At 41.9% G+C, this 22575-nt stretch overlaps 1 long non-coding RNA gene and 1 pseudogene across 1 annotated transcript in view; one reads left to right on the top strand and one right to left on the bottom strand.

The window, feature by feature from the left end:
* LOC133234089 (uncharacterized) overlaps nucleotides 1–22343 on the top strand; it is a 51453-nt gene extending 29110 nt beyond the window's left edge. The window contains exons 3-4 of the long non-coding RNA XR_009732004.1: nucleotides 17398–17629; nucleotides 22084–22343. This is a non-coding gene — a long non-coding RNA (uncharacterized LOC133234089). The remainder of the gene's footprint in view (nucleotides 1–17397; nucleotides 17630–22083) is intronic.
* Nucleotides 6860–11570, bottom strand: LOC133234053 (small ribosomal subunit protein uS3-like; annotated as a pseudogene).
* Nucleotides 22344–22575: the final 232 nt, after the last annotated feature.

The following is a 22575-nucleotide window of genomic DNA, read 5'->3' as shown; positions in this document are numbered from 1 at the left end:
GTTAATTTCTCCTTTCATACTTGTTAGCATTTGTCTTACATACTGTGGTGCTCCCGTGTTGGGTGCATATATATTTATAATTGTTATATCTTCTTCTTGGATTGATCCTTTGATCATTATATAGTGACTTTCTTTGTCTCTTTTCACAGCCTTTGTTTTAAAGTCTATTTTATCTGATATGAGTATTGCTACTCCTGCTTTCTTTTGGTCCCTATTTGCATGGAAAATCTTTTTCCAGCCCTTCACTTTCAGTCTGTATGTGTCCTCTGTTTTGAGGTGGGTCTCTTGTAAACAACATATGTATGGGTCTTGTTTTTGTATCCATTCAGCCAGTCTTTGTCTTTTGGTTGGGGCATTCAACCCATTTATGCAGTCCCACTGCTGAGCATACACACTGAGGAAACCAGAAGGGAAAGAGACACGTGTACCCCAATGTTCATTGCAGCACTGTTTATAATAGCCAGGACATGGAAGCAACCTAGATGACCATCAGCAGATGAATGGATAAGAAAGCTATGGTACATATACACAATGGAGTATTACTCAGCCATTAAAAAGAATACATTTGAATCCATTCTAATAAGGTGGATGAAACTGGAGCCTATTATACAGAGTGAAGTAAGCCAGAAGGAAAAACACCAATACAGTATACTAACGCATATATATGGAATTTATAAAGATGGTAACAATAACCCGGTGTACGAGACAGCAAAAGAGACACTGATGTATAGAACAGTCTTATGGACTCTGTGGGAGAGGGTGGGAAGATTTGGGAGAATGACATTGAAACATGTAAAATATCATGTAAGAAACGAGTTGCCAGTCCAGGTTCGATGCACGATACTGGATGCTTGGGGCTAGTGCACTGGGACGACCCAGAGGGATGGTATGGGGAGGGAGGAGGGAGGAGGGTTCAGGATGGGGAACACATGTATACCTGTGGCAGATTCATTTTGATATTTGACAAAATAATACAATTGTGTAAAGTTTAAAAATAAAATAAAAACATTCTGAAAAGCTAGAGAGTGCTCTTAAATCTAGAAATCTTTCTAAAAAATCCATATTTCCTTCTTATCTTTAACATTTAGATTCATTGTCTATAGAATTAATTTTGCACATAGTGCAGGAATGGGCAAAGATACATTTTCCATATGTATCTCCAATTGAACCAGTTCTGTTTACCAAAAGTAATTGTACCAGTTATCAGTTCATCGCCTCTCAGCCCCCAGTGCACCTTGCAGTGCTCTCTGCAACAGCGGACAGAGCTCTTTAGGCGGCTCTCCGTTAAGGGGGCAGCATGGTAACCTTCAGCTTCCCTCATAGCTAATTTGGTAAAGAATCTGCATGCAATGCAGGACACCTGGGTTCGATCCCTGGGTCGGGAACATCCCCTGGAGAAAAAAATGGCAACCCACTCCAGTATTCTTGCCTGGAGACTCCCATGGACAGAGGAGCCTGGTGGGCTACAATCTATGGGGTCACAAGAGTCCACACAGCTGAGTGACTAAAGAGAGCGAGAGAGAGGGGGTAACCTTTCTCAGCAGAGACAGCTGGAGGGAGACCACCAGGGGAAGGGGCTGTCCTGCACCTTCCAGGGGCTGTGCACTGAGTCAGCACTGCAATGGGGGACACCCAGCGATGCTCACCTAAGCCACACGGCCAGGACACGTTTTCCTCGGCAACGTGTTAACCCCAGCACAGCCTGCTTCTCCCCTCCCCGTGGCTTTCTTGGAGACAGCACAATCCTGGCCTCCCATCTTCGTCAGCACCTCCACTCCTCCTGCACGCTTCCCTCCCAGCTTCCAGCTGTGGCTCGTCTGCCTCCCAAGGTTGCTTTCTGCTGGCTCAGCAACCATGGTCCAGCTCTGCTCTAGGCAAGGCCCGGAACTTCTCCACCAGGGGTGAGAGCTAGGCTGGGACCTGGGACCCTCTACTGGAGTGCTTGCACTTGCACATAGATGTCTACTCCATCTATATTCCAGCACTGGAAAACCGAGAAGCTACAAGGGAGTCAAAATAACTGTATACAGGTGCGAATGCAGCAATTATGAGCAATAAGATTCGAAAAGGCCACAAATCAACTGCCCCTTCTAAGTGCCAGGAGCATGATTCCTGTTTACAGCACTGCCACAAGGGTGTGAGAAGACTACCTAAACCATTCCTCTGGCCAGGCCCACCAATGCCCCCACCCTCAGCCCATTTAAAGAACCACCCCACTCTCCTCCAAGACCCAGTTAGGCACCTGTTAACATGTTCTCATGGTGAAGTCTTACCTGAATTGCTCATCAGACCTCTTCATTTCTACTGATTAGAGTCCAAGGACCATGGTTGATAACACTTTGAAGTTTATTCCTCCTTGGGCACTCTTCCTCAGTCCTAGGGTTCCATTGTAAGTTATATTTTCTCTTTTATCATGGCTTAATAGTATAGCTTTATATTAAACTTCCCTTGTTTAAATCACGTGTGGTTTCTGTTCCCGATTGGACACTAACTGATACACTACCATCACTTCCTATTGCCGTGTGGCATAGGTCCCTAGATCTGTGTTGGTGATTTCGTGGAGTCTGTTCTGCTTCATTTGTCTTTGTCCCTCAGCCCCTGCTTTATCATTCATTTTACAGTATTTTCAGAGGCTTCCTGGCTGGTTCACTGGTTGAGAGTTTGCCTGCCAATGCAGGGGACACGGATTCAATCCCTGGTCCAGGAAGATCCTACATGCCTCAGGGCAACTGAGCCTGGGCACCACAATAAGAAAAGCCCCCAGGATGAGAAGCCCACCTACTACAACCTGACAGAGTCCACACACAGCAACGAAGCCCCAGCACAGCCAAAAATAAACAAACCGGTTAATTTAAAAATATTTTCAAATTTTTGTTTGTAATTTTTGAACCTGGGTTATTTATAACTATAGTCTTTAATTTCTAGGCAGCTGGACATTTTCTAATATACTATAGTTACTGTTTTCTATGAACAAGAACATACTCTGTCCTGTCACAGAGAAATATACTGTGGCTTTCTTTCTGGCCCAGCATGTAGTCGATTTTGATTTGTGTATTTGACGAGAATGTTAACATTTTACCAAATGTTCTCAATGTGTTAATTAGATCGTTTGTTGATTGTCTTATTCAGATCATCTGTACCTGAATCTTTTTTTAATATTTTGTGGTCTGCTGCTTCTGTTATTAAAAGAGGTGAGTTTTAGTCTTCCACTAAAGTGAATTTGCATTTTAGTTTTGGAAAATTTTTCTGTAGTAAATTATTTTCCATGATTCTAGTTCAAACTTTCTATGTGCTTATATTTAAAGTGTATCCCTTGTAAGCAGCTTAAGGATCAGTCTGTATCTGGCTCACGTCAGGCCCTAGAATGTAAACATGGAAACTGCTTCTGGCCTTTCCTCTGAGAGCTTGGTGGGTCTTTGTCTCAACCCTAAGGTACTGCAGGAATGTCCTCTCCATTCTTTCACTGATTTTAGCTTAGCATTTTCTTCTGTGCAGTTTAACAATTTGACCAGTTCTTACCAGGTCTTCTTGTTGGGCCCTGCTGTCATCAGAGGATGTGAGAGCTCCCCCTTCTGGTCTTCTATCCTATTTAATTGAGGTTTCTGTTTATTAATTTTTTTTTTTAACAGAAGATAGGAAAGGAGGGAGAATTCAGCAAACCATAAACAAAGTAAAAAGGCAACCAAATATATGCAAATGAAGTGACCAATAAGGGATTAATCTCTAAAATATACAACAGCTCATGCAGCTCAATAACAAAAACAAACAACCCAATCAAAAAATGGGCAGAAGATCTAAATAGACGCTTTTCCAAAGATAGCCATAAAGCACATGCAAAGATGCTTAGTATCACTAGTAGAGAAATGCAAACCAAAACTCCAATGAGGTGATCAGCTCACATTGGTCAGAGAGGGTACCTACCTGCTAAGTTGCTTCAGTGTCTGACTCTTTGTGACCTCATGGACTGTAGCCCACCAGGCTCCTCTGTCCATGGGATTCTCCAGGCAAAAATACTGGAGTGGGTTGCCATGCCCTCTCTCCTCCAGGGGATCTTCCCAATCCAGGTATCAAACCCATGTCTGTTAAGTCTCCTGCATTGGCAGGTGGGTTCTTTACCACTAGTGCCACCAGAGTGGCCACCATCAAAATATCTTCAAACAATATATGCTGGAGAGGTTGTGGAGAAAAAGGAACCCTCCTAAAGTGCTAGTGCGAATGTAAATTGGTACAGCCACAATACAGAACATTATAGAGATCCCTTTAAAAAACTAAAAACAGAAGTACCATATGACCTCACAGTCCCACTACCAGGGATAAATCTAAAGAAAATCATTATTCATAACGATACATGCACCCAAATGTTCAGTGAAGCACTGTTTACAGTAGACAGGAGACAGAAGCAGCCTAAATGTCCGTCGACAGAGGAATGGATAAAGAAGATGTGGTACATATATACAATGGAATATTACTCAGGCATAAAAAGATCAAAATAATGCCATTTGCAGCAACATGGATGGACCTAGAGATTTTCATACTGAGTGAAGTAAGTCAGAGAAAGAAAAACGTCATATGCTATTGCTTGTATATAGAACCTTAAAAAATGGACAAAGTAACTTATTTCCAGAACAGAGAGAGAATCGTGATGTAGAAAACAATTTTATGGTTAACATAATTTTATGGGAGCTGAATGGGGGAGAAGGATAAAATGGGGCATTGGGATTGACATATACACACTACTATATATAAAAGGTCGCACAGAGTCGGACGCGACTGAAGTGACTTAGCAGCAGCAGCATATATAAAATATTGTGACTTGGCCAAAAAGTTCATTCAGGTTTGTGATAGTGTACAAAAACCCGAACAAACATTTTGGCCAACCCAATAAAGTGAAAGTTGTTCAGTCTTGTCCAGTTCTTTGTGACCCCCTGGACTATAGCCTGCCAGGCTCCTCTGTCCATGGAATTCTGCAGGACAGGATACTGGAGTGCGTAGCCATTCCCTTCTCCAGGGGGTCCTCCCAACCCAGGGATAGAATTCCAGGTCTCCCGCGTTGCAGGTGGATTCTTTACCATCTGAACAACCAGAGAAGCCCGAGTAGCTAACTACTATATGGCATAGGAAACTACTCAATACTCTGCAATGACCTACGTGGGAAAAACATCTAAAAAAGGGTGGATATATAAAACTGATTCCCTTTGCTGTACAGCAGAAACTAAAATCAACTATACCCCAATACAAATTTTTTTTAACTGAAAATAAGATTACAGAGAATTTATAACAAATATAACTATGGAATTAACATGAAATAAAAGTCTTCTGGAGTAAATAAATGCACTTCTCCCTGTTCTTCCCACTAAGCACAGTTATAACCTCTGGATACTATACATCAAATGAGAGCAAGAAGACACTGAGAGGTGGAGAAAAGCAGTCAGGCTGGCTGGGACCACAGGACCGAAGAACAACACAGAGGCAGGTTCCTTGGGTTTTCTTTCTGCCTCCTGTGTCCAACAGTGGGAGCTGGAGAAGCCAGCTATCCAGAAATAGCAACACAGACAGCCCTCCAAAAAGCCTGCTCTCTCCGTCTAGAACATGAGGGAAGGGGCAGCCTAGCAAGACGGAACACTTCTAGGTGATAACTCCCCTACTCCAGTCAAGCACTGTGGAAAAAACAAGGGCCTCACCCTACTCCTGTAACCAAAATATAAGAGGGGCCTAGACGCTCACAAGTTGTGACAAGACACACCCCCACCCGCAATGGGTTGGTGGTGTCAGACATGCTGGAGTGGGGAGCTGAGACTTTTATAGCCTCCCGACAACAGTGAGTCCTTATCCCACTCTGCAGTGTCAGTGTCAGAGTATGGAAGCACCAGGGTGGTGTTTGTGTCAGCGAACATCTAGTGGGGACCCTGAGGTCTTACAGTAACGGGGCACCTTCTGTCCCTGGGTGTCAGCACAGGCAAAGTAGGGTCGCTGAACTTCTACCTCCAGCAGGCAGTAAGTAGGCACTGATAAGACAGAAGACCTGAATAAAAGCTAGTGTCTCATAACACAATACTCACAGTGTTCAGGATTCAATTGAAAATCATTGTCAGAAAATCTCAACTTGAATGAGAAAATACAATCAACAAACACTAATTTTGAGAAGATGCAGAAGTTGGAATTATGTGACAAGGAATTTTAAGAAACTAATTTGGAAGAAGATTTACAGTAGGTAGGGAAAAACGTATAGTACATCCTGTGTGCTCTGTACCCCTAATCCCACGAAGGTAGCATTTTGCGTGACTATAATATCAGATCCATGATACTGACATTAGTACAACCCACAGAGTTTATTAAGGTGTTGCCAGTTGTATAAACAATCATGTGCATGCGTGTGTGTGTGTGTGTGTGTGGTTCTATGAAATTTGTCACATAGGAGCTTTGTGTATCTAGCATCTTGAGGTCCAGAACTGCTCCGTCACCGCAAGGCTCCCTTGGGCTACCCTTTTGGAGCTAACCCTCCCTCAAATCCTAACTCCTAGAAACCACTCATTGGTTTCTCATGTCTATAATTACATTAGTTTAAGAGACCTGGGTTGGATCCCTTGGATTGGGAAGATCCTCTGGAGAAGGGAAAGACTACCCTCTCCAGTATTCTGACCTGGAGATTCCATGGACTGTATAGTCCATGGGGTTGCAAAGAGTCAGACAAGACTAAGCGACTTTCATTTTCAAGAATATTATAGAAATGGAATCATTCAGTATGTAACTTTTGGAGATTGGTTTTTCTCACTCAGCATAATTTCCTTAAGATCTTGATTGTTGTGTGTAGTTTATTCCTTTTTATTACTGAATAGAATTCCATGATACAGATGTACAAATTTGTTTAACCATTCATCCCTTGAAGAACAACTGAATTGTTTCCAGTTGGAGTTATTTTTTTTTCTTTAAACATCTTTATAGAGCAGCATCCAAACTCCAGATCCAGTGGCCAAGGAGACCTATTTTGCTGTGGGTACCAGCTGGGGCATGCAGGCGGCTCAGGCTTCCCACTCTTCTGTTTAGAGACAAGGGTGGTGGGCGCTTTTCATCTTTGGCTTCCACAATGCTCACGTCCTCAGGCAGAGGCTTCTTAGGACCAGTCTTACCAGCTGGGTCCCAAGGCAGCATGCTCTTTCCCTTGACGCCCAGCACACCCTGTCTGAGCAGCATAGGGCACACAGCAGGCTCAACATAGTAGTTAACAGGTCCCCACTGTGGCTCATGAGGCCATCTGCGTGGGCTTAGCCATGCGTGGATTTAGCCCTCTGTCCTCAGAGTTTCCCAGACACTACCGCCTCGCAGCCTTTGGCCCCCCTCTCCAGGAGGAGCTGCAGCGTACCACGGCAGGCCCGCCGCACAGGAAGTGGAGGACCGACCAGTCTATAACACAGAGACTCTGCCTGGGAATGGCACACAGACCTCCTGTGGCTCCCTTTTCAGCATAAAGCTCTACTCTGCCGTCAGGGAAGCCAAATTTCTTCTGAACCACAGCAGTCAATTCCCGGAATCCATCGGCCCTTCTCACCAAGAACATTCTGTGTCCTGGTGGCCAAGATAAGGATTTCTGTCCTGGTTGGTGTAACATGGACCTCACCTCAGCCAGCTCCTCAGTGAAAGACTCATTCAGTTCACCTTTGAAGATGCCATCAGCGACGAACTTCCTCTTCTTAGCCCCAGTTGGAGCTATTACTGATAAATCTACTGTGCACACTTATATATACATTTTTGTGTGAATTGAAGCTTCCATTTCTCAGGGATAAATGCTCAAGTGCAGTTTGTGATTCGTATGGTAGTTACCTCTTCAGTTTGTTTTTTGTTTTTTAATTGCTAAACTGTTTTCCAGAGTGGATGTTTATTTTACATTCCTACAAGCAATAAATGAGTGATGAAGTCTCTCTGCCTATTCAGCATTTGGTGTTATCAATATTTTTTATTTTAATTATTTTGGAAGTTGTGTAGCAATATCTCATTGTAGTTTGAATTTGTAAATTCAAATGACTACTGATATTGAACTTCTTTACCTGTGCTTGTTTTCCATCTATATATCCTCATGAATAGAAATATCTGTTCATAACTTTTCCCCATTTTCTAATTCAATTGTTTTTTTGACATTGAATTTTGAGAGTTATTTGTATATTCTGCATACAAGTCCCTTTTCAAATATATGATTTGCAAAATTTTTTCTTAGTCTGTAGATATGCTTACCTTTTCATCCTCTTAACAAAGTCTTTTACAGAGCAAATATTTTAATTTTGATGAGGTATAATTTATCAATATTTTTCTCTTATGGATCATACTTTTGGTGTCAAGTGTAAGAATTCTTTAGCACAAGAACCTCAAGACTTTCTCCCATTTTTTTTTCTCTAACAGTTTTTATTTTATACTTTTAAGTCTGTGATTCATATAGACATGATATTTGGGTTGAGGCTCATTTAATGTCTCGTTTCTCTAGCACACTTTCTTGAAAATGCTATCTTTCCTTGTTTGAATGGCTTTTCACCTTTGTCAACATAAGTTGGACATATTTGTGTAGATGAATTTCTGGGATCTCTCTTTGGTTCCATTAATCTTTGTGTCTATCCCTTGCCAGGCTTCACTGGTGACTCAGATGGTAAAGAATCCACCTGCAATGCAGAGCCCCAGGTTCAATCCCTGGGCCATGAAGATAGTCTGGAGAAGGGAAGTTCAGTTCAGTTCAGTTCAGTCACTCAGTCGTGTCCGACTCTTTTCGACCCTGTGAATCGCAGCACGACAGCCTCCCTCTCCATCACCAACTCCTGGGGTTCACGCAAATTCATGTCCATCAAGTCAGTGATGCCATCCAGCCATCTCATCCTCTGTTGTCCCCTTCTCCTCCTGCCCCCAATCTCTCCCAGCATCAGGGTCTTTTCCAGGGTCAGCTCTCCCCATGAGGTGGCCAAAGTATTGGAGTTTCAGCTTCAGCATCAGTTCTTCCAATGAACGCCCAGGACTTATCTCTTTCAGGATGGAGTGGCTGGATCTCCTTGTAGTCCAAGGAACTCTCAAGACTCTTCTCCAACACCACAGTACAAAAGCATCAATTCTTCGGCGCTCAGCTTTCTTCACAGTCCAACTCTCACATCCATACATGACCACTGGAAAAACCCATAGCCTTGACTAGATGGACCTTTTTTGGCAAAGTAGTATCACTGCTTTTCTCTGTGCTATCTAGGTTGGTCATAACTTTCCTTCCAAGGAGTAAGCATCTTTTAATTTCATGGCTGCAGTCACCATCTGTAGTGATTTTGGAGCCCAGAAAAATAAAGTCTGACACTGTTTCCACTGTTTCCCCATCTAGTTCCCATGAAGTGATGGGACCAGATGCCATGATCTTCGTTTTCTGAATGTTGAGCTTTAAGCCAACTTTTTCACTCTCCTCTTTCATTTTCATCAAGAGGCTTTTGAGTTCCTCTTCACGTTCTGCCATAAGGGTGGTGTCATCTGCATATCTGAGGTTATTGGTATGTTTCCCGGCAATCTTGATTCCAGCTTGTACTTCTTCCAGCCCAGCATTTCTCATGATGTACTCTGCATATAAGTTAAATAAGCAGGGTGACAATATACAGCCTTGACGTACTCCATTTCCTATTTGGAACCAGTCTGTTGTTTCATGTCCAGTTCTAAGTGTTGCTTCCTGACCTGCATACAGATTTCTCAAGAGGCAGATGAGGTGGTCTGGTATTCCCATCTCTTTCAGAATTTTCCACAGTTTATTGTGATCCACACAGTCAAAGGCTTTGGCATAGTCAATAAAGCAGAAATAGATTTTTTTCTGGAACTCTTGCTTTTTCGATGATCCAGCGGATGTTGGCAATTTGATCTCTGGTTCCTCTGCCTTTTCTAAAACCAGCCTGAACATCTGGAAGTTCACGGTTCATGTACTGGTGAAGCCTGGCTTGGAGAAGGGAATGAGAGAGCTAGTTCTTAGGTAGGTAGATAAGGAGTCTAGGGCTCTTGAGGAGGAGTAAAGGACAAACTTTTTTTTCTACTCTCCTTTTTCTTAGTCATGTAAGATTTTTTTTCTTGAGCTCTGAGTTGTTATGGCAACAATCTATTTCTTCTAAGACTAACTTTCTTTAAGCCCAGAGCTAATGATTACACAATAAAACAACTCATCTTACTCAGAGGTATGTTTTTCCTTAAACTCTGTACTAACAGCACAATTGCACTCATCTCACACGCTAGTAAAGTAATGCTCAAAATTCTCCAAGCCAGGCTTCAGCAATATGTGAACCGTGAACTTCCTGATGTTCAAGGTGGTTTTAGAAAAGGCAGAGGAACCAGAGATCAAATTGCCAACATCTGCTGGATCACGCAAAAAGCAAGAGAGTTCCAGAAAAACATCTATTTCTGCTTTATTGACTATGCCAAAGCCTTTGACTGTGTGGATCACAATAAACTGTGGAAAATTCTGAAAGAGATGGGAATACCAGACCACCTCATCTGCCTCTTGAGAAATCTGTATGCAGGTCAGGAAGCAACAGTTAGAACTGGACATGGAACAACACACTGGTTCCAAATAGGAAAAGGAGTACATCAAGGCTGTATATTGTCACCCTGTTTATTTAACTTATATGCAGAGTACATCATGAGAAACGCTGGACTGGAAGAAACACAAGCTGGAGTCAAGATTGCTGGGAGAAATGTCAATAACCTCAGATATGCAGATGACACCACCCTATGGCAGAAAGTGAAGAGGAACTAAAAATCCTCTTAATGAAAGTGAAAGTGGAGAGTGAAAATGTTGGCTTAAAGCTCATCATTCAGAAAACGAAGATCATGGCATCTGGTCCCATCACTTCATGGGAACTAGATGGGGAAACAGTGGAAACAGTGTCAGACTTTGTTTTTCTGGGCTCCAAAATCACTGCAGATGGTGATTGCAGCCATGAATTTAAAAGACCCTTACTCCTTGGAAGGAAAGTTATGACCAACCTAGATAGCATATTGAAAAGCAGAGACATTACTTTGCCAACAAAGGTTCGTCTAGTCAAGGCTATGGTTTTTCCTGTGGTCATGTATGGATGTGAGAGTTGGACTGTGAAGAAGGCTGAGCGCCGAAGAATTGATGCTTTTGAACTGTGGTGTTGGAGAAGACTCTTGAGAGTCCCTTGGACTGCAAGGAGATCCAGCCAGTCCTTTCTAGAGATCAGCCCTGTGATTTCTTTGGAAGGAATGATGCTAAAGCTGGAACTCCAGTACTTTGGCCACCTCGTGTGAAGAGTTGACTCATTGGAAAAGACTCTGATGCTGGGAGGGATTGGGGGCAGGAGGAGAAGGGGACGACAGAGGATGAGATGGCTGGATGGCATCACTGACTCGATGGAGGTGAGTCTGAGTGAACTCCGGGAGTTGGTGATGGACAGGGAGGCTTGGTGTGCTGCGATTCACAGGGTCACAAAGAGTCGGACATGACTGAGTGACTGATCTGATCTGATCTGAACAGTTGTATAACAACAATGTATCTTGCTCGAGGACACGTTTCTTCTTAAGAACCTTCTGACTAATCCTGTTATCTTAAGATGCATGTTGCCGAGTGGGTTTGTTAAGACCTTTCTATTGTTAATAACCAACTGAAAAAGTATATAAAGACAGGCCTGATAAGACAGGCCAGTGGGGCGCTCTCTGCCCCTTCGATGTCTGTGTCAAACACTCTCTCTGTCCCTTTTTCACTGTGATAAAACTTTTGCCACATGAAGCTCTAAGCGCCTTAAGCCTTGTCTCTGGTCCCAAAGCTAATTTTTCTTCTTCGGAGGTCTCGTATCTGACACCATTCACCATAAGCTATCAGGAATGGCTCCCCACTCCAGTATTCTTGCTTGGATAATTCCAAGGACAGAAGAGCTTGGTGGGCTATAGTCTATGAGGTCACAAACAGTCAGACATGACTGAGCAGCTAAGCACACACACACATACACACAGACATCCCTTTACCAGTACCACTCTGTCCTGACTACTGTAAAGCTATATAGTAAGCTTTAGTATCAAAGTTTTTCCTACGACTTTATTCTTTTCAAGTTGTTTTACCTACTCTACTACCATACCTTCCCATATAGATTTTACAAAAAGCTTGTTGATGTCCACAAAAACAAACAAAATTAAGTGGTGGTTTGATAGAAACTTTATTAAAACTAGAGAATTTGCAGAGAATCAACATCTTTACTAAGTTGAGTCTTCCAATCCATGAACGTAGGACTTATCTTCTATTTTTTAAGTCTTTCTCTATTTCTTTCCTTGGAATTTTGCAAATTTAAGTATACAGACCCTGAATGTGTTACACTTATAGGTAAGTCTTTCATTTTATTGGGAAATTAGAAATGGAATCATGCTTTAAATTTGTTTCTACATGTTCTTTTTTAATAAGTAGAATTTCAGTTAATTCTTTGATGATTTTATGTCCTGTGACCTGATGAACTCATATGTGGTGAAATTTTGTGAGGATTTTGTAGATTCATTAGTATTTTTTACATAGATAATGTTATCAGAAAATAAGGAGTTCTTTTCTTCCTTTTCAATCTGTGAGCATTTTGTTTCTTTTTACTGTCTTATTACAGCAGTTAGGACCTCCAATGCCATGTTGCCAGGTGGTCAGAATAACAGTGCTAAGAGGAGACATCCTTGCCTCAATCACAGTCTTAAGGGGAAAGCATTGTCTTTCCTTTAACTATGATGTTAGTTATAGGTTTCTTTGTAGGTGCTCTTCATTAAGTTGAAAATTTTCCCTCTATTACTAGATTGATGAGAGTTTTCATAATGTGTTTATTAGATTTTGTCCAATGCTCTTCCTGCATTGATTGATAAATCATATATTATTTGTTCTTAACTTGTCCATATGGTTGCTGCTGCTAAGTTGCTTCAGTCGTGTCCGACTCTGTGTGACACCACAGATGGCAGCCCACCAGGCTCCCCTGTCCCTGGGGTTCTCCAGGCAAGAACACTGGAGTGGGTTGCCATTTCCTTCTCCAATGCATGAAAGTGAAAAGTGAAAGTGAAGTCACTCAGTCATGTCCAACTGTTAGCGACCCCATGGACTGCAGCCTACCAGGCTCCTCCATCCATGGGATTTTCCAGGCAAGAGTGCTGGAGTGGGGTGCCATTGCTTAAGGTAATTGATTTTCAAACATTGATCTAGTCTCACATAGCAGGAATAGTCGCATTTGGTGATGGTATATCATTTTAAACACACACACACACACACACACACACAAAAACCACAATGCTGGGTTCAATTTGTTAGCATTCTGTTGAGGAATTTTGCAACAAAGTCATGGGAGATTTTGATAGATGATTGTATTTTCTTGTACTGTATTTGTGGTAATTTTTGAGGCAGTACTGGTTTCAGAAATGTTTTCACCTTCTTATCTTGCTGGAAGAGATTGTGTAAAATTGGTGTTAACTTTTAAACATGTTTGGTAATTCTACAGTTAAACTGAGAATCAGCTCATTGCATTGCTTTTTCTTATTGTTTTTGCTTTCACTTTTATTCATTTCTACTTTCATTTTATTATTTGCTTCTTGACAAACACTCTAAAGCAGTTCTAAATTTTAAAAATGCCTCAAGGAACAGTTACAAAATTCTGTAAACAAATGTAAATGTGAAAAAGTTTCAGCAATAAAGATATAATAATAAGTTTCAGTAATAAAGATATAAATGAAAACCAAATAGAAATCTTAGAATTAAAAAATACAATAACTAAAATTTTTAAACTCAGTGGAGTTTTATGTTGTTTCTCTCAACAACAAAATGGAGAGGACAGAGGAAAGAATTCATGATCTGGAAATTAATACAGTAAAAATTGTCCAGTCTAAACAAGAAAGAGAAAATAGAGTGAATAAAACTAAAATCAAAACCATGACCAAACCAAAACCTCAGGGGCTTATGGGAGTCTAATGAAAGTGCTGACATTTGTGTCATTTGAGTCCCAAGTGAAAAGGAGAAAAAGAGGGGGCTGAATAAGCCTTCAAATAAATAATGACTGAAAATTTTTCAGATTCAGTAAAAGACATAAATATACAGATTTTAAAAGCTAAGCAAACACATACAGGATAAACACAAAGAAATTCATTATCAGTACATGTCATCAGCTCAGTCGCTCAGTCATGTCCAACTCTTTACCACCCCATGAATCTCAGCACACCAAGCCTCCCTGTCCATCACCAATTCCCGGAGTTCACTCAGACTCACGTTCATCGAGTCAGTGATACCATCCAACCATCTCATCCTCTGTCGTCCCCTTCTCCTCTTGCCCCCAATCCCTCCCAGCATCAGAGTCTTTTCCAATGAGTCAACTCTTCGCATGAGGTGGCCAAAGTACTGAGTTTCAGCTTTAGCATCATTCCTTCCAAAGAAATCCCACGGCTGATCTCCTTCAGAATGGACTGGTTGGATCTCCTTGCAGTCCAAGGGACTCTCAAGAGTCTTCTCCAACACCACAGGTCAAAAGCATCAATTCTTTGGCGCTCAGCCTTCACAGTCCAACTCTCACATCCATACATGACCACAAGAAAAACCATAGCCTTGACTAGACGAACTTTTGTTGGCAAAGCAATGTCTCTGCATTTGAATATGCTGTCTAGGTTGGTCATAACTTTTCTTCCAAGGAGTAAGCTTAATTTCATGGCTGCACCTGCAGTGATTTTGGAGCCCCCAAAATAAATTCTGACACTGTTTCCACACTTTCCCCATCTATTTCCCATGAAATGATGGGACCGGATGCCATGATCTTTGTTTTCTGAATGTTCAGCTTTAAGTCAACTTTTTCACTCTCTTCTTTCACTTTCATCAAGAGGCTTTTTAGTTCCTCTTCACTTTCTGCCATAAGGGTGGTATCATCTGCATATCTGAGGTTATTGATATTTCTCCCAGCAATCTTGATTCCAGCTTGTGTTTCTTCCAGTCCAGTGTTTCTCATGATGTAGTCTACATATGAGTTAAATAAGCAGGGTGACAATATACAGCCTTGATGTACTCTTTTTCCTATTTGGAAGCAGTCTGTTGTTCCATGTCCAGTTCTAACTGTTGCTTCCTGACCTGCATACAGATTTCTCAAGAGGCAGATCAGGTGGTCTGGTATTCCCATCTCTTTCAGAATTTTCCACAGTTTGTTGTGATCCACACAGTCAAAGCTTTGGCATAGTCAATAAAGCAGAAATAGATGTTATTCTGGAACTCTCTTGCTTTTTCCATGATCCAGTGGATGTTGGCAATTTGATCTCTGGTTCCTCTGCCTTTTCTAAAACCAGCTTAAACATCTGGAAGTTCATGGTTCACGTATTGCTAAAGCCTGTCTTGAAGAATTTTGAGCATTACTTTACTAGTGTGTGAGATGAGTGCAATTGTGCAGTAGTTTGAGCATTCTTTGGCATTGCCTTTCTTTGGGATTAGAATGAAACCTGACCTTTTCCAGTCCTGTGGCCACTGCTGAGTTTTCCAAATTTGCTGGCATGTTGAGTGCAACACTTTCACAGCATCATCTTCCAGGATTTGAAATAGCTCAACTGGAATTCCATCACCTCCACTAGCTTTGTTCATAGTCATGCTTTCTAAGACCCACTTGACTTCACATTCCAGGATGTCTGGCTCTAGGTGAGTGATCACATCATCGTGATTATCTGGGTTGTGAAGATCTTTTTGTACAGTTCTTCTGTGTATTCTCGCCACCTCTTCTTAATATCTTCTGCTTCTGTTAGGTCCATATCATTTCTCTCCTTTATGGAGCCCATCTTTGCATGAAATGTTCCCTTGGTATCTCTAATTTTCTTGAAGAGATCTCTAGTCTTTCCCATTCTGTTGTTTTCCTCTATTTCTTTCATTGATCGCTGAAGAAGGCTTTCTTATCTCTTCTTGCTATTCTTTGGAACTCTGCATTCAGATGCTTATTATCTTTCCTTTTCTCCTTTGCTTTTCGCTTCTCTTCTTTTCACAGCTATTTGTAAGGCCTCCCCAGACAGCCATTTTTCTTTTTTGCTTTTTTTTTTTCCATGGGGATGGTCTTGATCCCTTTCTCCTGTACAATATCACGAACCTCATTCCATAGTTCATCAGACACTCTATCTTTCAGATCTAGGCCCTTAAATCTATTTCTCACTTCCATTGTATAATCATAAGGGATTAGATTTAGGTCATACCTGAATGGTCTAGTGGTTTTCCCTACATGTCATAATCAAACTTAAAAACTAAAAACAAAGGAAAAAATTCTTGTAGCAGCAAGACACAAATAATACCTATCAATAGGGTATAAATAATTCAAATCACAGCAGATTTCTCATCAGAAACCATGAAGACCAGAAAGAAGTGACACAACAGTTTCCAAGTGCTGAAAGAAAATAACTATAATTTGATAGTTATTTAAGTATACATTTATTCTGTAATTCTATATTCAGTGAACCTGTCCTTCAGAAATGCAGGGAAAATGAAAATGTTATCAGGTAAAGGAAATGAAATATTATAAGTACCTACCCTAAACAATGTTCAAAGAGAGTCCTTGAAAAAGAAAAACACAATAAAAGAAGGAATCTTAGAATCTCAAGACAGAATAGAATACAACAAAAAGGGTACAGGTGAAAGCAAAGATGTAGCCTTCTTTGTTTAACTTTTCTAAATTAACTTTGAGGATTGGAGCAAAAATTATAACATTATCTGATGTGATTCTCAAAGTATATACAGGAAATATTTAAACAATTATAAATGTAGGATGGTAACGAGACAGAGGGAAATAAGATTCTCGCACTTCACTTGAACTTGTAAAAATGCCAAAACCAGTGATCAGTTATGTATGTAAAATGCAATACTCAGAGCAAGCAATAACAAAAAAAAAAATAATAATAATAAGGGAAAGAATACAGTAAAAAAGGAGCAAGAAAAGAACCTTCCAAATTTTTCTTTATCAGCTCTACACAATATTTATACAAAGAACATTTAGAACAAAAGTAGAAAACTGTAGAAAAATACTTTAATAACATTCATTCTAAAATGTTCAACAGAATATTAGCAAAAACATATTTTCAGTAAATTTTAAAATAATACATGACCAAGAGTTGGTTCCCTGAATACCAGGCTAGTCCGGTGGTGGTGGTTTAGTCACTAAGTCGTGTCTGACTCTTGCAACCCCATGGACTGTAACCTGCCAGGCTTCTCTGTCCATGGGATTTTCCAGGCAAGAATACTGGAATGGGTTGCCATTTCCTCCTCCAGGGGATCTTCCCAACCCAGGAATTGAACCCGGCTCTCCTGCATTGCAGGCAGATAGCCAGTAGTAAGAAACTAATATGAGATCACATTAACAGAGTAAAAAACTACTAGATCAGCACCCCAAGAAATGTAATTAAATATCCACATCCATTCCTGATTTTTAGGAAGAGCTGAAAACCAACATCCAAGGAGTGGCGGTGGCGTGGGTGTAGGAAGGCCAAGAGGAGCTACTCCACGTCCAAGGACCAGTGGCTGCGCGGGTGCAGGAGGGCCGAGAGGAGCTACTCCACATTCAAGGTCAGGAGGGGCAGCCATGAGGAGATACCCCTCGTCCAAGGTAAGGAGCAACAGCTGCGCTTTGCTGGAGCAGCCGTGAAGAGATACCCCACGTCCAAGGTAAGAGAAACCCAAGTAAGATGGTAGGTGTTGCGAGAGATATCAGAGGGCAGACACACTGAAAGCATAATCACAGAAAACTAGCCAATCTGATCACACGGACCACAGCCTTGTATAACTCAATGAAACTAAGCCATGCCGTGTGGGGCCACCCAAGATGGGAGGGTCATGGTGGAGAGGTCTGACAGGATGTGGTCCACTGGAGAAGGGAATGGCAAACCACTTCAGTATTCTTGCTTTGAGAACCCCATGAACAGTATTAAAAGGCAAATGATAGGATACTGAAATAGAAACTCCCCAGGTCAGAAGGTGCCCAATATGCTACTGGAGATCAGTGGAGAAATAACTCCAAAAAGAATGAAGGTATGGAGCCAAAGCAAAAACAATACACAGCTGTGGATGTGACTGGTGATTGAAGCAAGGTCCCATGCTGTAAAGAGCAATACTGCATAGGAACCTGGAAAGTCAGGTCCATGAATCAAGGCCAATTGGAAGAAGTCAAACAGGAGATGGCCAGAGTGAACGTCGAATTTTCTTGTTACTCCAGGTGTTTCTTGACTTCCTACTTTTGCATTCCAGTCCCCTATGATGAAAAGGACATCTTTTTTGTGTATTAGTTCTAAAAGGTCTTATAGGTCTTCATGCGAAGAGTTGACTCATTGGAAAAGACTCTGATGCTGGGAGGGATTGGGGGCAGGAGGAGAAGGGGACGACAGAGGATGAGATGGCTGGATGGCATCACTGACTCGATGGACGTGAGTCTCAGTGAACTCTGGGAGTTGGTGATGGACAGGGAAGCCTGGTGTGCTGCAATTGATGGGGTCGCAACTAGTCGCAACTAGTCGGACACGACTGAGCGACTGATCTGATCTGATCTAATGCTAAAATAAATGCAAAACATATACTTGACAACTATAAAAGATGGTGGACAGAAATCTAAGATGTAAGTAATGGGAAAATATCCCCTATTTGGACTCTTTTGTTGACCATTATGGCTACTCCATTTCTTCTAAGGGATTCCTGCCCACAGTAGTAGATATAATGCTCATCTGAGTTAAATTCACCCATTCCAGTCCATTTTAGTTTGCTGATTCCTAGAATGTCGAGTACATTATGAGAAATGCTGGACTGGAAGAAGCACAAGCTGGAATCAAGATTGCCGGGAGAAATATCAATAACCTGAGATATGCAGATGACACCACCCTTATGGCAGAAAGTGAAGAGGAACTCAAAAGCCTCTTGATGAAAGTGAAAGTGGAGAGTGAAAAAATTGGCTTAAAGCTCATCATTCAGAAAACGAAGATCATGGCATCCGGTCCCATCACTTCATGGCAAATAGATGGGGAAACAGTGGAAACAGTGTCAGACTTTATTTTTCTGGGCTCCAAAATCACTGCAGATGGTGACTGCCGCCATGAAATTAAAAGACGCTTAGTCCTTGGAAGGAAAATTATGACCAACCTAGATAGCATATTGAAAAGCAGAGACATTACTTTGCCAACAAAGGTTCGTCTAGTCAAGGCTATGGTTTTTCCTGTGGTCATGTATGGATGTGAGAGTTGGACTGTGAAGAAGGCTGAGCGCTGAAGAACTGATGCTTTTGAACTGTGGTGTTGGAGAAGATTCTTGAGAGTCCCTTGGACTGCAAGGAGATCCAACCAGTCCATTCTGAAGGAGATCAGCCCTGGGATTTCTTTGGAAGGAATGATGCTAAAGCTGAAACCTCAGTACTTTGGCCACCTGATGCAAAGAGTTGACTCATTGGAAAAGACTGTGATGCTGGGAGGGATTGGGGGCAGGAGGAGAAGGGGACGACAGAGGATGAGATGGCTGGATGGCATCACTGACTCGATGGACGTGAGTCTGGGTGAACTCCAGGAGTTGGTGATGGACAGGGAGGCCTGGCGTGCTGCGATCCATGGGGTCGCAAAGAGTTGGACACAACTGAGTGACTGAACTGAACTGAACAGGTATATGCACCCATCACAAGTCAATTCTAGGACATTTTCATCCAGTCCTTTAGTTGTCACCCCTCTGCGCCCCCACTGCAGCCTTCAGCACTCATTATCTACTTCTAGAGTCCCTATTCTGGATCCTCCCCTAAAAGGAATCACATAGTAATGGCCTTTGGTGATTGCCTTCTTCCTCTACTGAATGGTCTTGGCACTCTGGCTGAAAGTCAGTTGACTATAGAAGTGTGGGTTCATTTTTCTGGCTGCGCTGCATGACATGTGGGATCTTAGATCCCCCATCAGGGATCAAACCTGTGCTCCCTGCAGTGGAAGCACAGAGTATTAGCCACTGGACAGCCATGGATTTCCCCATGTGGGTTTATTTCTCACTCTCAGTTCTATCCCATCGATCTCTAGGTCTATCTTTGTGTCAATAAGTACCATGCTGTCTGGATTACTGCAGCTCAGTAGTAAGTTTTGAAATTAGAATGTGTGAAACCTATTGGATTCTTCTTTTCCAGGATTGCTTTATCTTTCTGGGTACCCTTCAATTCCATATGAATTTTAGAATTAGCTTACCAGTTTCTAGGTGACACTTCCCAGGTGGGGAGGGTGGTAAAGAACCCGCCTGCCTATGCAGGAGATGCAGGTTTGATCCCTGGGTCCCAAAGAACCCCTGGAAGAGGGCATGGCAACCCACTCCAGTATTCTTGCCTGGAGAATCCCATGGACAGAGGAGCCTGGCAGGCTACAGTCCATGGGGTTGCAAAGAGTTGGACACAACTGGGCACACACACACATCAGTTTCTACAAAGACGTCAGCTGGGATTCTGATCGGAATTGTGTGAAATCTGAAGATCAGTTTGGGAAATAGGGGCATCTTAACAAGATTAAGTCTTCTGACATAGGAATAGGGGATATTTTCCCATTTACTTACATCTTAGATTTCTGTCCACCATCTTTTATAGTTGTCAAGTATATGTTTTGCATTTATTTTAGCATTAGATCAGATCAGATCAGTCGCTCAGTTGTGTCTGACTAGTTGCGACCCCATGAATTGCAGCACACCAGGCTTCCCTGTCCATCACCAACTCCCAGAGTTCACTGAGACTCACGTCCATCGAGTCAGTGATGCCATCCAGCCATCTCATCCTCTGTCGTCCCCTTCTCCTCCTGCCCCCAATCCCTCCCAGCATCAGAGTCTTTTCCAATGAGTCAACTCTTCGCATGAAGACCTGCAAGACCTTTTAGAACTAATACACAAAAAAGATGTCCTTTTCATCATAGGGGACTGGAATGCAAAAGTAGGAAGTCAAGAAACACCTGGAGTAACAAGAAAATTTGGCCTTGGAATACGAAATGAAGCAGGGCAAAGACTAATAGAGTTTTGCCAAGAAAATGCACTGGTCATAACAAACACCCTCTTCCAACAACACAAGAGAAAACTCTATACATGGACATCACCAGATGGTCAACACCGAAATCAGATTGATTATATTCATTGTTTTGGCATAGAAGGACCCATAAAACAAACTTCAAATTATCAGAAATAATCTGACCTTGCCTTTCCCTCACTGCTCAATGCCACTCCCCTCTAGGTGCTCTGTCTTACTGCCATGGACAATCAGCTCGGTTTGTCTCAAAAACAGGCTGCATTGGGGATGTTTGGGGAGCTGGCATAGCAAAAAAAATTCAGGTTAAATACTCATGTTTCTGAATGTAATCATAATGAATGTCAAGAGTGCTTCCTTTTTGCAGAGAGCTTTTCACTTTTCATTTAATATTAATACATATTTACATTATTACTACATTATTTGAATGCTCTAATTATGTACAGGGACTTCCCTGGTGGATCAGATGGTAAAGCATCTGCCTACAATGCGGGAGACCTGGGTTCAAGCCCTGGGTTGGGAAGATCTCCTGGAGAAGGAAATGGCAACCCACTCCAGTATTCTTGCCTGGAAAATTCCATAGAGGGAGGAGTCTGGTGGACTACAGTCCATGGGGTCATAAAGAGTCGGACACAACTGAGCAACTTCACTTTCACTTTCACATTATTACTGCATTATTTGAACGCTCTAATTATGCACATGCATTACTCATTGCATGCATGTATGCTTAGCCTCAGTCGTGTCCGACTCCTTGCGACCCTATAGACTGTAGCCTGCTAAACTCCTCTGTCCATGGGATTCTACTGGACTGGGTTGCCATGCCCTCCTCCAGGGAATCTTCCTGACCCAGGGATTGAACCCATGTCTCTTAAGTCTCCTGCATTGGCAGGCAGGTTCTTTACCACTAGTATCACATGGGAAGCAATTATTTTAGATGCCAATGGGGATTACATGGTAGTAAGACTATGGGCTTTTATGTATATCTTAAGATAGGTACTTTTGGTATTAAAATTTATATTGCAAAAGAAGAGACTGTTGTCTCTAAACATCAGCTGTCTTAGAAAGGTAAGGACTTAAAAGTAGCTAGTTTCTGCTTTTTCATTTTTAACAGCTTTCAAGAAATTGTAATGTATATACAGAACATCATACTAATCCTAAGTGTACGGTTTGGTGATGGATCAAACTGAATGCACGCATGGAAGCAGCACCCGCGTCAAGAAGCAGAACATCGCCAGCACCCGAAGTCCCTTCAGGCCTCATCCAGGCACCATTCCTCTCTTCTCCCCAGAGCTAACCTCTGCTCTGAGTTTTACTATCATAGATTGGTTTTATCTGTTTTTGAATGTTATAAAAATGGAAACATAAAACATCTATTTATTTTTCATTAGAGTTTTTTTGCTAAACATGAAGATTGTAAGAGGAAGCTACATTGTTGTAAGTACCAGTTGGTTCATTTCCTTGCAACACAGCATCCCTTGGAGTAAATAGACCACAATGTCCACTTTACTCTTGGTGGACATTTGGGAAGTGCCCCTTTGAGTTACTGTTAACGTTGCTCGTGTGAACGTTAACATGCATTGCTTTGGCGCTCTTGTGAGTGTCC

This window comes from Bos javanicus, chromosome 21 (genome assembly GCF_032452875.1).
Source record: "Bos javanicus breed banteng chromosome 21, ARS-OSU_banteng_1.0, whole genome shotgun sequence".
NCBI lineage: Eukaryota > Metazoa > Chordata > Mammalia > Artiodactyla > Bovidae > Bos > Bos javanicus.
This window is presented reverse-complemented; position numbering and strand designations above follow the sequence as displayed.